Source organism: Osmerus mordax, chromosome 4 (assembly GCF_038355195.1).
Source record: "Osmerus mordax isolate fOsmMor3 chromosome 4, fOsmMor3.pri, whole genome shotgun sequence".
NCBI classification, from domain to species: Eukaryota; Metazoa; Chordata; class Actinopteri; order Osmeriformes; family Osmeridae; genus Osmerus; species Osmerus mordax.
Genome location: NC_090053.1, coordinates 1613383 through 1621062, shown reverse-complemented (window position 1 = coordinate 1621062; position 7680 = coordinate 1613383).

The window sequence follows — 7680 nt, the reverse complement described above, 5'->3', positions numbered from 1 at the left end:
TATATTGACATTGTTTTTTTTCTCCTTTTTCTTTGTGTAGGTGTAAAATATGGCAACTTGTAATGTATACAAATATTCAGGAAGAGCTGCATTTGTGCATTTCAACTTCCTTCACAGACAGACATCAATTTAACAAATTTACAGCTAATTGGCTAAATGTGTATAGTTTTATACAGTACACCATCCAGTCCATATGTGGGGGACCCTATAGACATTTCCTGAACTGATTCGATCAGCATTGTTTCCAGATGAGCAGTGGTTGTATGAACTTAAAAGTTGTCTGTCAACCACTAATAAAACAAAAGTTCCATGGGATCTAAATCCTATGAATCCTACGAAACAATATGTTTTTCATCGTCTTTCACACACATACTATCAATTTAGGGTGCATCCAGGACTTCCAGTGACAATCCTAACTAGAAAGTCCCTTGCTGCAAAGCCAAAGAACAGTACAGATAAACAACCCGGTCACACCCTTACATTAAGTATCTACACTAGTGCTGTGGGGCAGACAGCCAGAGTGTGTCAACCTAAATGCTTAGGAGATCAGGTGCCCCTCTGGCCCTCCTGGTGCATGCCAGGCCCCCTGATCCACCACATACCTCTGGCAGGGCCAGAGTCACTGGATACGACTGAGGGAACCTCACCCTGGGCTGCTGTACCTGGGAACACCTGATCATCTCAAACCAGCCAACCAGGACGTTCACATCACTACATTCGTGCGTGAGTGCGTTTGTTGGTGCTTGGAATTGCGTGTGTGTTTGTGCGGAGGTTGTGCATGTATGTTCGAGTGTGCGTGTGTCCGTGCATGTGCCCAATCATTATTTGAGACTGAAAATGTTTCTGTCATGTGGCAAGACGTGATGGTGTTTTATGTCTGTGTGCATTACCACAGCCTCACTTCTACAGGGGTAAGGTAGAAGAAGATCATAGAGTGTAAATGTCAGTGCACAACTGTGTGTGTGTGTGCACATATGCTTCTGTGAAATCCAAGTTCAACATAAGCGTTGCTCTAGCCCGGATCCTGGGTCAAAGGTCAGGCATATGACATCAACGGAACATCCAGGGGGAGGGTCTAAATGTACCCAGAAGTGACACTGGAGTGGACTCTATAAATAGCCTGTGTGGCATGCACCCACTGCTTGAGAGTGTGAACACCGAACATGAAAACCAGAAGACCCTGGACTGAGCTATGGCAGGAACCTTCTGGTACCATAGAGGCAGCGGCTTTGAGGATGACTTTAATTATCCGAACCATTAGTTGACTAAGAACTCCATGTTAATTAAAGCTAGGGGTTTGTTAGCTTCTAGATCTTCACTAGTTTGATTTAATGCAGATCACATACTTCCACCACTCATAACGTGTTTTAAGATCACATTTACATTTTACATTTAGTTATTTAGCAGACGCTCTTATCCAGAGCGAATTACAGTAAGTACAGGGACATTCTCCCCGAGGCAAGTAGGGTGAAGTGCCTTGCCCAAGGACACAACGTCATTTTGCACGGCCGGGAATCAAACTGGCAACCTTCTGATTACTAGCCCGCTTCCCTAACCGCTCAGCCACCTGACTCCACCAGATCAACTAATTAAAAAAGTATTAATTGTTTGCACTCACAAAATGCAAGATTTTTTATCTATTCCGAATTCTGAAATGTAGATCACTAAAAAGTAAATAAATGCTATAAATGGTTATTTCACCTTTAGATAATATAAATTGACTGAACATTTTTAATTGGGACTTCTTAGTTACTTTCACATCTACATAAGATTAGTTACTTTGATCAACTTGAATAAAATGACAACATCATTGAAATGTACCGGGCTCAGATGGCTGAGCGGTTAGAGAATCGGGCTGGTAATCAGAAGGTTGCCGGTTCAATTCCGGCCGTGAAAAATGACGTTGTGTCCTTGGGCAAGACACTTAACCCTACTTACCTCGGGGGGAATGTCCCTGTACTTACTGTAGGTCGCTCTGGATAAGAGCGTCTGCTAAATGACTAAATGTAAATGTATCATTAAGACAGGTGAGAATACTTATATTAGCTATTGAACTAAATCAATCTAGCTGCATTGAATGAGGCAGATTCATAATAATCCTAGAACATGTTCTGTTTACAAACAGTTACTTAAAGAAAAAAAAATAGAAATTATTAATTGGGTAAAAAAAAAATATATATATATATACACATCTGTTGTGGATTGTCATGGTGACAAAAATTGTTTTTTCAACTCTTCAGAAAAGAGAATCCCCCCCTCCCCCCCTGCCTCCCCCCCTTCCTCCCCCTCCAGCCTCATCTTGAGCTGTGACAAACAGCATGCATAGCATGACCCCTGACCCCACACCTTCCTCTCTCTCTCTGACAGACCCAGCACATTGTCTCTCTGTCTGGTTCTGACCCATCACACGTTTTCTTGTTTGAGTCCAGACCTACACTTTTGGCCGTCTTGGTTCCACACACGGTCAGATCTCTCTATCTTGTTGTTACAATCCCACACTTCACTAATGGCCCACACCTGCTGTAGATCCTACTTTTAGACTGGATCAAACATCTCCTCTTTGCCCTTTCGTTCTGTGGTCCAGACCTGCTCAACATACTGTGTTCAGAATAGCAGCCCAAACTACTCTTCTTTACTATCTCTGTCTTTAAACCTCATAATTCACTCAATTAAAAAGATTTTTTACGTGTTCAATAAACCTGAATTAAGATATCACATCTTCAGTCCCCAGTCGTAAAGCAGTACAGAGTGGTAGTCTCCTTTAGTAGACGTAAACGGGTCTTTCTACAAGCGAAACTATTTACTTCAACTGACAAACTTTTCCATCTTCCTGTCTGGATCTTCAATATATTATTTCCCCTTTCTCTGGGATATTCAATACCAGCACCCCCCTCACTCTAGCTGCCCCAGAACTAAGGAGAAAGTTTCCATAAGGTTCTTGCTCTGGCGGGACAATCCTGGTGTAGACCAGGCCTTTATATATCCATCCAGCTTTCTCTCTCTGTCACTCTCTCTGTCTCTCACTCTCTCTGTCTCTCACGCTCTGTCTCTCACGCTCTCTGTCTCTCACTCTCCGTATATCTCACTCTGTCTCTCACTCTCTCTGTATCTCATTCTTTCTGATCTCACTCTCTGTCTCTCACTCTCTCTGATCTCACTCTCCCTGTATCTCACTCTCTCTGATCTCATGCTCTCTTTCTCTCACTCTCCGCATATCTCACTCTGTCTCTCATTCTCTCTGATCTCACTCTCTCTGTCTCTCACTCTCTCTGTCTCTCACGATCTCTGTCTTTCACGCTCTCTGTCTCTCACTCTCTCTATATCTCACTCTCTCTGATCTCACACTCTCTGTCTCTCACTCTCTGTCTCACTCTCTCTGTCTCTCACTCTCTCTGTCTCTCACACTCTCTGTCTCTCACACTCTCTTTCTCTCACTCTCTCTTTTAATGTCCTTTGTCACCTGGCAAAGAGGGACTAACCCTAGACACGATCCCTCACTCTATCACACACATGTACACACAGGAAATGAAGAAAGTTCAATCAAATTGTAGACCTGCAAAATTAAGAGTATAAGAAGACAAAAATGCACAGAAATCATCAGAAAGCACTGCAATGATTCCAATTCAGCCCCTGAATGCCTTAATGGTATCCACATTTCAGTAATGATGCACGACTGAGGAATAACCCTTTGTAACTATACTCAGAGGTGATGACTACACTTAAAAACCAAACAAACTATCAAGATGTGTGTTTTTAGTAAGTGTGTGGCTACTCCTTTAGAAAGTTGAACCAAATGCTTGGACGCCAAGCCCTTATAAAAGGCTATGACCAGATTGCAGACCAAACATATTGTAAAAGCAAGCTAAATATAATGAGAATGGTTGTCATGGTGGTCATGTGAAAGCCAATAAAGCCTGTTAATGAAATAAATGTCGACACATGACCCATATCAACGCCAGTTAAATGAGATAATATAATTCACTAAAGAGAACAGCCATACAAACACACAGGCTGACGTAATACTGAGCTATAAATGGTTGAGTTGGACAACAGTGTGTGAGACTTTAGTGGAGGTTGAATCAGCTCATCTCGATGTCCCTCGTCCATCCTGGCTGGTACGAGCTGGGCCCTCACAAACCCACCAAACTCTCCTGCTGCTACCGGGAGATTGTGTAGGGTCATTAAACACACTCATATACACACACACATGAACACACACACACACGCATGCTTGAACAAACACACAAACACACACAATCAAATACATATTTTCTGTTTCTGGGACCGACCTCAAGCCCTGATTCATCCCCTCTCAACCATGACTAATGGCACAGCTCCAGCACAAGGAAAGAGAATCTGTTATTACTTTACCTGTTTATCTTGTGTATTCCTCCTCCAGGTAGGCCTATTGCAGACCTCTCTCCTCAGGCCCCTCTCATGCAGATGTTATCGTCCCCGCTGGTCGGAGGATGTATTGTAGGTCTATTGATATTAATTTAGACCACGTTGAACATTGGCGTTAGCCAAAATCAATAGCAAAATTTAGCATGGTGGCTTACGCTACATATGGCGAACTTTATCACAAAATATTGTGTTTTTAGATGATTAAAGTAGCTGGCTAGACCCACATTTACAACATAATCATAGTTTATAAAAATAAAGAGAGAGATAATTTTTTGGTTTCATTTATTGGACATTTAGATAAAGTTTTTTAGCATAAATCAATAGTTCAAGCACACACAACTAGGACCCGCTGTTCCACTAAAATTAGCCATCAGCGTTGTAAAAATAGGCTAACGTGGAACTAGACCCACCTGGGGTCAAATAAAAAAACCAGATAAAAACGCATACATTAGCAAAAACTGTTGATTTTATGTTTTATTAAAGTTAATCTGTTATGGAATTCCTTCATGTCCCCAGGAATAACAATTAAACCCTATCCCAGAAAATTCAACAGCCAATTCGTTCAAACTACGGAAGCATACCACTCATGTTCAAAACCCATTGGTTTACAGAATTGGGGCTTCCGGAAAGAGGTCATACTCGAACCCCATTGGCTCACAGAACTAAAGGTCTTACGAAGGAAGTCATTCTCAATCCCCATTGGAGTTTGACCCTTCTCCGCGCTGCTAGTAGGTGATGGGTAGGTAGTTGACTTCATGCAGCGCCGCCGACAGCCGGCTGACTTGAAGCAGCCAATGGCATTCACTGCTTCAAGTCAGCCAGCTGCAGCCGACTATCGCCGACAGTCACAGGCGCTGCATGAAGTCGAACATAGTGTTATTCATTCGGATATTGAACGGCATTGATTGCTTTACATGACTTATAATCATCATTTGATACCTTTCTCGGGGTTTATTGCTTTAATAATCTATCAGTCTCACCACAATACTAGCTCAACAGCGCAAATACAGGGAAAACAAAGCTGACTACTGAAGTAGTAGCTAACTGGTTGGTAGCTAGCCTAGCACTGTAGCTGGCTAGCGGGTACATCCGGTGCTTTGGATAACTGGATATCATATCAGCTGCAGAAGAGCGCATCCTAGCCGACATTATACCATTTTGTTCACCTGGAGAAGCCGGCTGTGCTCCGTTTTGCTCCTAGCTAATCAGACCAGACCCCCGGACCGGTAAGTAACTTCTACATCTTAGCTAACTAGCCTACTGGCTGCTGTGTGGGATTGCTAGAGCTAACTGAGTAAGTCTAAAACGCACAGTTGAGTAGTATGGAAGCAAATCGTGACCAAAATTAAAATTAAAATGCATTTTCAGAAATGCTTTTTCATTTTAAGAATGTGGCTGCATTATTTGACTCATAAATGAAATTAGTAATCAATCATCCTATTTGCATTTTCATTTTCTTCTTCAAGAGTGCTCAATCTTTCACTTAATTAAAATGAAAAAGAAATAGACATTTGAGATTGAATTTTCAAAATATGCCCCAGCAAATAGATTCCAAAATTAAATATGAAATTTAAAATGTGAAAATTAAAATGCATTTGCAGAAATACTTTTTCATTTTAAGAATGTGGCTTCATTATTGGACTCATAAATAAAATTAGTAATCATTTTATTTGCGGTTGCATTTTCATCTTCAAGATTGCACATTTTCAAAAAGAAAACAGAGCGAACATTGCTTTTTAGTTTTCGTGGTCTGCCCGCAAAGTACTGCCCATAATTCGAAAACTTTTTTGAATTTTTTTATTTTTATTGAAAATGTACAAACCATACATTGCCACAGCAATACTCTTTTTGTACATGAAGGTACACAACATTCGCCAAATGGCATAATAACATCGTAATCAAAAATATACATTTTATAATACAGAACGGATTACAAGGGAAGTGAAAGGAAACAAACAAAACAAATGGGGAAAAAAGGGGATGATTTCAAGACTCTATTTTTATGGATAAAAAACTGTGCCATACATAGTATAACATTGCCCATAATTCAAAATCGAAAAAGCATTCTGAGCGGAGCAGCAGAGTGACGTCAGTAGCCGCTCCCTGCTGACCGAGCTACCCATCTTGTTCGGTACGGGGCGGTGTGCACATCTGCATTGCATTACAGTGCAAATGTGCCGGGAAATTTCTTGAATTGCCGGGTCTTTAGAGGACGCATCTCAGATCATCTCGTCCCAAGGGCAGTACTTTCCCGGCACATTTGCAATGTAATGCAAGCAGGGAGCTGAAGAAGAGCGGCTACTGACGTCACTCTGCTGCGCCGCTCAGAATGCTTTTTCGTTTTAGAATTCTGGGCAGTACTTTGCGGGCAGACCACGAAAACGAAAAAGCAATGTCCGCTCTGTTTTCTTTTTGATTATGGCATAAAATGTGCAGTCTTGAAGAAAATGCAAATAGAATGATTGATTACTAATTTATTTATGAGTCCAATAATGAAGCTACATTCTTAAAATGAAAAAGCATTTCTGCAAATGCATTTTAATTTTCAAATTTTACATTTCAAATTGAATTTTGGTAATCTATTTGAAAATTAAATCTCAAATGTCTATTTCTTTTTCATTTTAATTAAGTGAAAGATTGAGCACTCTTGAAGAAGAAAATTAAAATGCAAATAGGATGATTGATTACTAATTTCATTTGAGTCAAATAATGCAGCCACATTCTTAAAATAAAAAAGCATTTATGCAAATGCCTTAGAATTTTGGTCACGATTTGCTTCCATAGAGTAGGCCTATAGTAGAGTCCTAATCAATTCTGCAAACGTTTTTTTATTTTTTTTTACTTTTAGGAAATGTTCTTCTTGTTGGCTTCTTGCCTTGCTCCATGGTAGATTTGTATACTAGCTTAAGTTTGTTGTGTGTGATAGCTAGGAAATGGAAAGAAGGCGCGTAATGACTAGAAACACTATTGACCATGCCACTAGATTAAAACTAAAGTAACCTTTCTTAAAAATGTAAGAGGTAGAAAGTAGCCTACATATATTTGTGTAAAAAATGTAAAGAGTGACATTTATAAATAGTGATGTAAAGTACTGATACCAGAAAAATTGACTTAAGAACAGTAACTACCCATCTCTGCTAACATGCGACATGATCTAGTATGTCACCGGAGCAGTATGATCAGGCAGTCAAGACAGGGAAGGAGGGGGACTATAAGCTCATCATTGTCGGACTAATTCCTCATTCAAGAGGGAGGCAGCAGGGCCTGACTGATGGA